This window comes from Leuresthes tenuis, unplaced genomic scaffold, assembly GCF_036924035.1.
Source record: "Leuresthes tenuis unplaced genomic scaffold, fLeuTen1.0.hap1 SCAF_16, whole genome shotgun sequence".
NCBI lineage: Eukaryota > Metazoa > Chordata > Actinopteri > Atheriniformes > Atherinopsidae > Leuresthes > Leuresthes tenuis.
In genome coordinates this window covers 17,465,479-17,476,195 of record NW_027325370.1, presented here as the reverse complement: position 1 = coordinate 17,476,195, position 10,717 = coordinate 17,465,479, and positions in this window count along the sequence as shown.

Here is a 10,717-nt window from a genome sequence, read left to right as displayed (position 1 = left end):
TGTCGGACAACCTACCACCTTTCTTGACCCTTGAGCCAGACTACACAACACTTGTTCTTACATTTTGGTCATTAAGTGTGAATTTAATGTTCCATTATTCTTAAATAAATACCCAGATATTCATTTTGACCATCTTAGACACAGCTTATATGCACAAATCATTACAACAACAATCAAATCCCTGTTGATTTTTTTTCTTTTGTATCAAATTACGTTTGGCCTTTTTGGTTACTGGGCAAATTAAACGTGTCATCCTGGAGGTCTGCAGGGTACATCAGAAACAGGATCCAGGTACAGCAGAGTGCAGCTGATGTCTCACTGCAGCTGCTCCCACCCTCGTCAACCCAGAGCACCAAATCTGAAGAGCACAGTCGGCGTTATCTTGAACCCTGCAGGTGGCGTAAAAAAAAATGTTGTCAAACATGGCACACGCACACACGCGCACACGCACACACACACAGAGTTTTGGCTTTTGAAGTGTGGATGTGTGTAGTATGTTTTAAGCCCTTTTTTTTCTTGCTTCTGAGCACGAAGATGACTAATAAAGGACCTCCGCAGAGCGAGGCTGTTCATTTATAGAATCGGCAAGCAAAGGCTGAGCTCCGCTACGTTTCCACCTCCATTAAGGGTGGATGGCGTTCGATTAGGAGGATGCCCTTAATTTCACCAACTCCAATTACCTTTGGCTTCCAGGCTTTATTTATTCATTCATTTTTTTAATAAGGGCCATGGAAATTAAACATGGAGCAACTGTTTAAGGCCACAAATGAGACTTATTTATATCATATAAATATATATTGTGTATATTTCACTTATATGGGGGTGAAAATAGCTTCATGGGTGTATGGTGTGGGTGCCACCCTGTATCCCACAGGAAACTGAAATAAGGTGTTTACATTGCCAATAACACATCAACACTTATACTTCTCCTGAAATTATTATTTAGTGTTTTAAAAACATCAGCAGCTCAGTGCCTCAGTTTCAAACAGCTGTCTGCTTCTGCCACCTAGTGGTAAAGTAACGCAAATACAACTCCCTCCGATGAAGTTTCTGTTTGACAGAGTGTGTGTGTGTGTGTGTGTGTGTGTGTTTAAGTTTACAGAGCAGCCGTTGAATTCACAGCCCACCCTTCTGGTTACGTGTAGAACTGGCTGAGGTATTAGGTTATAATAAGACTACATTAAGGATGATGTTTGGGCCAAGGTGAAGAAAATAGTGAATGATGAGTCGACTGAAGTGACAAAACACCACTGCATGTGCCATTAGTAAAAGTTCTCCCATCAAAATTAAATTCAAAGTTCATCATACTTCTAATCTAACCCGCCATGCAGACTCACAGACTAATATCACTGTATACTGTAGCATATTATTATATCATAATTCATATCAAAGTCTCAGATATTTAGGCACTGATTTAATCTTTTGTTTAAGTGGGAATAATACGTTTTTCTTCTACTTTCTAATAATAGTTACACTTCACGTGCAATTCTCAAAGCTGTATTTAATAAACAACCGACATACCACTCTATTGAAGCCCTCTCTCTGCTATAACTCAACTTTCTTACAGTTTGTCAACTTGATTCTATGTATTTTCCATTTCATCCTGTTAATTTTTCCTCAATCATTTCTTCTGCAGCAATAATAAGTACTCATAGGATATTAATAAAGTATTATTGACAAAAGATGTGAAGGACTGCAGAATGTTCAATCATTACAGATAGGAAAAATAAATTAAGTTGTTATATACAAGTTCCACAAAATTTCACTCAGCGTAATGCTTTGTGAATCTAAACACAACCAAACTGATTCCAGAGCTAAAGTGTACAGTATACAGTGACTTTGTCTCTGAATAGGAGACATTAACACTTCTCGGGGGGGTCTTAAGACAGACTGTGGCATGGTCTGCTAATTTGGACAAATAAATAACCAATTAAGAACTATAACCATAAGCATCCCCAATGATTTCTGGGTAATTGACAATTTGTAGGAATGGAGCATTTTTGCAGTATTTCTTCACCTACCTTCGCAGCATTGATTGGATTTGCTTCAACATCTCATGACATCTTTTCAAGTACAATCTGCATAAAAATCTTACTGCAACATTTAAACGGTATATCATCCATGTTCTGGGAAAAAAATTCTAATAATCTCCAAAGGACACGGATGTAAAAATCTGTACTATTATACTGAGCTAACAGATGACTCCATGTCCATCTGCACATACTGGGTCAGTGAGGTGTCGGGTTTAAAAGGAGAGGCAGGGATATTTATCATTGGTCCAGCTTTGCATTGATTGAGCTTATTCGTTGGATTTTCACAGGGCTCAACATTAAAGCTTTAAAATGGTTATTATATAAGAAGTTGCAGAAAATACCGGTGGACACAACCACTGACAACCTGACAAACAGACCACAGTTTGTGAGACTGAAGGGTTGTGTGTCTGAGAGGGTGGTCAGCAGCACAGGAGCACCACAGGGGTCTGTACTCTCACCATTTCTCTTCACTCTGTACACCTCAGACTTCCAACATAACTCAGAGTCCTGTCATCTCCAGAAATACTGATGGACAAGAGGCTAGTACAGGGAGGAAAATAAACACTGTTGTCATCTTGGGAGAGGGGGTGGAGGAGGTAGAAGAACACAGGTACCAGAGTGTTCACCCAGACAGCAGACTGGACTGGGAACGCAACAGTGGCTGTCTAAAAGAAGGGCAGAGCAGCTTCAATCCTTTCGTGTCGCCACCAACACATTACATCTCTTTTACAAGTCAGCTTTGGCAGCATCAGAGCCAGTGGCTCAAAGAAATGTAATACATCTTCATCTATTATTCCACATTTTAATAGATGTGTTTGACACCATTAGCTGTCCAGCAGCCATCCATGATGCTTTGTGGTGAGAAATCTACAAATCAACATGAGTTATGGACCAAGTAGAGCCTGTTTCTCAGAGTAACAAGCACCAACCTGGATTTGGGTTAACAATGTTCCCTCAACCAGCTCGGTTTAACATGACAAAAATAATGATGAAGAAACTCCACCAGAGTTTTTCTGAAATGTTTCTTTAGTAAGTAAACCAGAGACTGCAGGAGTGTTCAGGTCCTCAGCTTTTTCCAGATTTGTGGACAAACTAGACCTCTTTATTTTAAAGCAATCCACAGACCTTTAGAGAAGTCAGATGACACAGCAACGGACTAAAAAGTCCAAAACACAGAATAATAAGGAGGTGCATATCTGTTCAAACTGTTAGATTTGTTATCTATGGGACCATAAAAGGTGAGTGATCGAACCTGTAACAATATTTTGGCTTTGTCTGGTCACAGCTGGGGGCGGAACATGTGGTGGAGGGTCCTCATCACCTTATTTTCACAAGCTCAAAGTCACTTCCCGTATCTTATAATCTTATAAACCCAAAGTATATCTGACCGCCTCTCTGTGGTCCAGACTGATGAGGCGGTTTCTGTTTGTCACATCTGTACTCAAAACAAGACCGAAAGCTTTTCTCAGAGCTCCTGTGCATCTGCATGAGTCTGTGGTTCATGTCTGTGGGTTCTGGGTAAATGTTTGCATCTAAATGCAAAGCACTCTTGAGATGACTTTAAAATGTGCTACACGAATAAGATCAGCTCCTCTCGTTGTTTAAAGCGGCGATCCACTGATTTTATGAGGCGTACCATCAGCAACAAAAATATCTTAATATAATAAGCATTTGATTTAACCACGAAGATATAGTGTCTTTAATATGTGGAACAGTATGAGCCGTCCATATTCAGGGCTGTTTGGTTAAGTTTGACTTCACACAGGTTCAACTTTTTAACCTTTATAACATCTATTGATGAATATTTCAACATTTTACTTGTTTGAGCCATACTCATTATTTTTAGCTTAAGTTTTAACCTTTAGTCACAGTGTCTTTGATGGGTACATAAAAAAAAAGCGAAACGAGTGCACAAATATATTAAAAAAAGGTCAAAAAACAAATAAAATCTTTACTGCTAATTAAAAAAGTACGTTTATAGCTGCTATTTATGCAACAGCCTATCGGGAATATACGAGTGCAAGGTCTTATATTTTGTTAGTAGAATAATTTCAGTTACAGCTGTAATCTGGAAGAAAAACCTGATCAGCAACATGACAAGAAACATTTTCTGGACTTATGTTATGAGTAATTACCAGAAAGGTAAATGTGTAAGAGTACAGCAAACATCTATATGTGCACCAGTTAATTATTCTAAATTGCTTCCTGCAATTAAGGCTGTAAGTGTTTCATTTTAAAATCAATTGAGTTTTATTTATTTAGCGCCAAATTATAGCAAACGTCATCTGAAAACACATCAAAGAAGCACTTCCAATCGCCAAGACAGGAAAAAACAAGATGCAGCACGACAGCTTAGTCAACATGAGGAGGTAAACAGAGTTATAAAATGCACTGCAGCTTAATGCAGAGAAACATCATTACCAACAGCTGTGGAAAGTCAACTGTAACAACTGATATGTTAACTAGCAGCAGCTACATTAGTGTGGTTTGTTTTAATCAGCAGCCTTCACATGAAACCAATGTGAATTTAAACTCACCACCATGTTAACTTATTTAAAACCATGTTTCAAGCCGTCCTCGAGCTACCCATGATGCTTTGCAACCATCCTGCCAACTGGTTGCGTTTTAAACTTGTGGACCAGTTAGAGCCCAAACGAGATGAATGTGTAGGGCATCTTTACTAAAATGAAGGGCGAGGCTTTGGAACAATGAGGTGCAGTTTACTCTTTACCTGTAATTCATAGTTTTGATTCAGTTGAAGCAAAAGTAACTCCTGAGTTTATCAGATCTTCCTCTGGTTTGATAAGTGTGCTCAGATAAGTCTGATAAGCATGAGGAGACTTTCTTTGACACAAATCTTTTGAGTGTTTCAGTTGTTTATTTTGGCCATTTTGCAGCTGAGATCAGGACTGCTTTTTCAAATCTTAACCGAGTACTTTAATTCAAACCTTTCTGTTCTGTTTAATGCAGATATAATGCTCCTACTTCTGCTGCCCTCTGAATTAGATGAGCGGAAGTGCTAAGACGAAGGAAGCAGCCCCACCCCCGTGTTCTTATTGATAGGAAATCTTGTTATGATAAATATCTTGACAAGTTTAAGGGCGTGGGGGCGTCCTACTTACTTTCAGACCTGCTAAATGGCACGAGAATTTGGTGCTTTTATGGACCTCTTGCACCCCGAGACGATCTCACGCACCCACTACTCATTCAACTTTGATTTGCCTTTATTTTCACTGCAATCATCATTTATTAATTCCTTATTAAAGCCTGTTTGGGGTGCGTTGGAGAGAACATTCCTTCCAAAGATTAAGTTAAGACCTTCAACTGTGTTATTATTCTCACTAAGTAGTGCTTAGTAGGCTGCAAAACAAATTTAAAAACAGAAAAAAAATAAAGACTTCAAAGACAAAGATGGATTTATCAAAAACACTTTAAAACACTACATGCAAAGGCAACTGTCAAAAAAAAAATCCAGCTGAAATTTGAAAATCTAATAAATCATTCACCTACTGAAAGTGAAATAATGGGAGTTGAGACGCAGAGTTCTTTAGAGTTGAATTTATTTATTAGAATTATTTTTAATAAACTCAACGTACTTGTTGAGTCTGGTTTGGTGAAATCCCGCAGAGCTCTTCACTTAAATGTCACTGTGGGTTTTGTTTGTGTTTGGTGGCGCTACATCAAGATTAAAAATCCGATTTATAAAAGACTGTTAACAGGAAGTCTTATAGGTCTTCATAAACGCCTTTAAGTTAATTACAAACATTTGTTTCTTGTCTTTCATAAGGCAGGAAACATTAGTTGCAAACCTTTTTGTTTGCGTTTGTCTACGCTTCATGAAACTGTAAATGAACAGACTGCTGCAGGTCGCAGCTTTTATGGGTTCATGTCATTTTCCATATATTAGAGGGACTTGATGTTAAATACAGCTGGTGTCAACCAAGAAAACCAAGGGGAAAAAGTTAATAAATGAACTTACTTTATGTCTGTTAACCAGGATCCCTGTATTAATGTTTCTTAAAATGTTTCCATTATTCTTTAGTTCAGTCACTGATTTGGTCACCAACCAGCTTGTGTGTTTTTGGTAAGTTATTAGAACCTTTTCTGGTATAATCACTAACCTTGTTGGGACCGGTAGTCACCCTGAGGACTAAAGCCCAGTTCTAATGAGAAAAAATGTTATTTCTGGGGTCCTGTTTAGGGTTCAGGTGTAAATCATACCGTGTCACTTAAAAAGTCTCGGTGGTCTCCAAAAAAGGAACATGTCAATCAGGGGAAAGGAAATGAATAACTCACATGACAGAAAAAAGAGATTCAGTGGATCATGTTTCTAAAAAGTGCATGATTATGGCAGCATAAATATCCCTCCATGAAAAGCAGTTAATTCGTGATAATCAATAAGTATAACATTCATTCAGGTATAAATATAATGTTTCACTTTGCTTTGTGCAATATGTTTCATTAATAAACTGATAAATGTTGCATCTTTCTATATAAAAAAAACTCACAATCAACCTGCACTCTGTCCGGCCTTAAAAAATGCTTCATGAATAAACTGTGGTGAAGCACAGTTTTTTTTTTATCAGTTTCAAACCATCAGGACTGTTTTTGGCGCCAAGTTACAGAGAAACTTTTCAGTTCATTCGTCTATAAGAGTAGATAGAATGAAGTAATAAAAAAGCTAAAAGAGCTGCTTAAGGCATTTTCTCATCGTCCTCTTTGTCCGTTATCAGTCTTTTTTTTAAACTAAGGGCATTTTGTTTGTTCCTGTGAGTTTTATTAGAATACTAGAAGAGGGCAGCCTTTATGTGTGGACAGATTGTTCATGCTGCTCTCATTTCTTGAAGGCTGAATAAATATTCTCTTAGTTATAGATCTGGCTTTAAAAATCCATCTCTGTTGGCTGAAGACGAGAAAACACAAGTGAATTTGTTTTTAAGGGGGGACGTAACTATCAGAAATGATCAGTCACAGTCAGATTGCTTCCATTCTGCAGGACTGAATATTAAAAACACGTAAAAGGAGTTCTTTGTTTTATATATTAAGCATTTTGAGATGTTTTGTCCCATTAAGTTTGGGGCATTTTGTAACCTGTGTAAATGTCACTGTTTTGTGCGTCTGATCAGAGAAATGTGCTGTAATCAGACTTTTCCGCTGATACGAGTGCCCTTTAACGTCGTTTTAAGTCTGATAAAATAGATGGAAATAAACATAAAGATCATAAATAAATCAAAGTACCGTGTATATCTATTTTTTCTTCAAATAACCTCTAATAAACAAAGTTTGGAGTCAATACTTTCAAGTTTCTTGAGAATGCGTCTCAGGCAGAAGCAACGTGAGATCACAGTTTCCTGCCAAGATGGAAGATCTGGTTTCAAAAATACAACCCAGAGGTTTGTGGCTTCGTTTCTGCAAAGCTAGCTCCTGTCACAAGCTGGTGGCGGAGTCAGTTATATACGCATCTCTGATCGCTTCACAGATAGATGTGAAATGTGTGGTCAAGTTAAGCTCTGCGTGAGTCATGTGCATCGCTGGGAGATCAAACGCCCAGAATGCTCTGCCGTAATATTCGAATGGTGAACGGAGGAAATTTTAACTCATTTCACACACGCACACAAACCCACACACACACATACAGTTAAATATCTGACACAAATGAATGTCAACTTTTTCTTTAGATTAATCAAACATATTTGTGCTTTGTGTAACAGGAGTGATGATGAGACACTTCTGTATCACCTCAATACATCCTTCAAAACAATTTCCACATTAAACTAAATTATTTATATATATAGAGAGAGAAAGAGAGAGAGAAAAAACTTTTAGATTTATTGTCTGATATCTGCATTTCTGTCCAACATTTTTTCTTATCAGTACTTCAACTACCAACATAATGTTTTATTTTTCTAACATTCTTCTTCACATTGCATAATACATCATTTTATTTTTTCATATGTTTTCATACATTTATACTGGGATACAATTGATTTACGGGAAAATTAGTTACTTAAGAAGAGCAATTACTGTGCAAGTAAGAATAAAATAAAAGTGCATTACAGGTGTTTTAATGTAGAACTCCATCGCCGTTTCTGAGTCTCATTTTGAGTGATTTAGAGAAGGTGAATGGAGCCGGTAATATATAAGTAAAAGAATGCTCTCCCATGTGAGACGAAAAGGTTTATACGCTTGCCTGAGGTGGTTTTTGCCTGTTTCAAAGAAGACGTTAGAGGGAATGGAAACATCTTGTGATGGTAAAGATTAAACAAGACTCCCAGAAGAAGAGCTCCCTCTATTTTCCTCTGGAGGACGTTTCCCACAGTCGTGGTTTGTTATCTCCAGAGGTTTTCATTCCAGTTGGGACAATTACTTGAAACATAGCCTATATCCCCACCCTCCCTCTGATCACGGTTAATAGAAGAAGTCAGAAACTCATGTTTCTTTTAAAGTGACTGCTTCAGATTCACTTTGCTCATGAATAGAAACCCACCTAGTGTTTCATTTAAGAGTTAAAACATCCGCTCATATATAAAAGAATACACTCAGTATGCAGTATTTCTACTTTGGCGACATTTGACATTTCCTGTTACATCATTAATAAGCAGCTTGTATGTATGTAAGCAGATGAATGGTTGAAATATAACAACCTCCAGAAGTGGGTAACCAGAGGAAGACTTATAATGATCTAAAATAAATCAAACACAAACAGAGATTAACTACGTTACAGTGGCTTTTAAACCTTTAAAACAAAACAGATTTATTTTCATTCACTGCTACAGCATGTCGGATTTCAGTTACATTTAAAAAAAATATTCAGAGCTTAATTAACACAAAACAAAAATAAAATGCAAATACTAAAAGTTATCTTTCTAAATACATTTGTTCTAAATCAACGGGGGATACAAATGTCCCTCAGCACTTCTGTCAGAATAGTTCAGATGGTTTCAATGAGAATTAGCTAAAATGATCAGGATAAAACATCCTTTAGTGGGATCATCCTGGTCGTGTCCTGAACACTTTTTAATGAATTTAATGAATTCAAAATCTGGAACCACTGCAGCCTCAACCAAAGAAAAATGAGTGTCTCAAAGAGCAAATGCATCTGATCTGTGTGTCTGTCTTAAAACTTGCCAAACTTCCAGCATTCAACCAAAGGCACCAAAGGCACCAAAGAGATGTTTTTCCAATTGATTTTTAGCATTTTGCAGCAAAGTGTGGTTAAACTTCACTCACCATCAGAGCTTTGGGAAGTCTGAAACCACAATACCACAGGCCTGTGCAGCTCGGTCATATATTTCAGTTGGCACCTGTTACCACAGTCCACATCCAGGCGCAATCACATGGCAAATCTTACCCGGGGCTCAGACAGTCGACATGTATGTCAAGATGTTCCTTTCATGGCTCGCTGATTGCACAAGTGCATTTCCAAACAGTGACAGAAACAAAAGGACGTCTCCTTCGTACTGTTACAACAGCAGAGAGCTCTACAGCTTCTGAGGGGCCACGCTTACACTGATGCAGAAATACAGAGCTGCATTTAAAGTGAATAAGTATTGAGGTAAAATGGGTCACGACTGATGTTTCGGACAGAATAATCTGCCACACAAATCTGACTCAGTCTTTTTTGGGGGCTTGGACTTCTCTCTTAACTTTGCTAAATTGGTGAAATTCTCTGAAATACAAAAATTCAAGAAACAAAATAGTTAATAAAATGAATGAATCACGAAATAAGTAATTATAAGTAATTATTAACAGAACACTTTGAGCGTGGCTATGTTAAGGGGAGATAAAGTAACACCTCGCTGCTATGACATGACGTTCCTTTACAGATAAAATCAGAACCAAAAAGACTTTGCTGCAACTTGTCAAGTGAGTCGAGTTTGTTTGAGCTTCTTACAGGTTCCTGAACCACATTATGAGCTGGAAAGTTTCTGGACATATATTAAAGGGATATCACTGGATATAAACTGGTATGCATAGACAGACATTTACTACTTTTATTTGTTCACATGTACTCGTTTATAAAGGTCCAAATAAAATCATTTGTGCTCCTTTGTCAATGTCAAATAAATGTAACCAATAAAAACATATTGCATTTAGTATTTTTTCCCCTTCCTGTTATGAAAGGTCTTATATAACTGTTCATCTATATGATGAGGAAGTCATTTAAAAAAATCGTTGTCAAAGCTTTTTACAGTTTCTAGATGCTTATTGATAAAATGATGCAGGATGTAGATGTAATAATATAAACCTTCCTTTCTATGAACATTAATAGCTTGACATTTCTCTGATGCAAGCTGACATTTGGCTCTCTTGATGAGTGCCGAGTGTGCTGCTCCTGACAGCAAAGCCTCCGTCTTTAAGGACATACACCTCTTAAATGTCAATATTACTGGAAAAAAAGTTTAAAACGATTACAGAACATAAATAAAGTCGAACGCTTTAAAGTTTTCCACATCACACCGATGACGCCGGGTTAAATTTGCAAACAAGCGTACGACGCAGATCTCGTCTGTTCTGTGAAATGCTGGCGATTAAAGGCTAAAGTTCAACAAAATGATAAAAACATCACCGTTAAATATTAAAATGGTTTCTTGACGATGACAATTTGAGGATTACTGTGTTTTAACTTTATGTTTAATTGTCGGGAGACATTATCAGAGGCCAACAAATGTAGTTTTATTTTT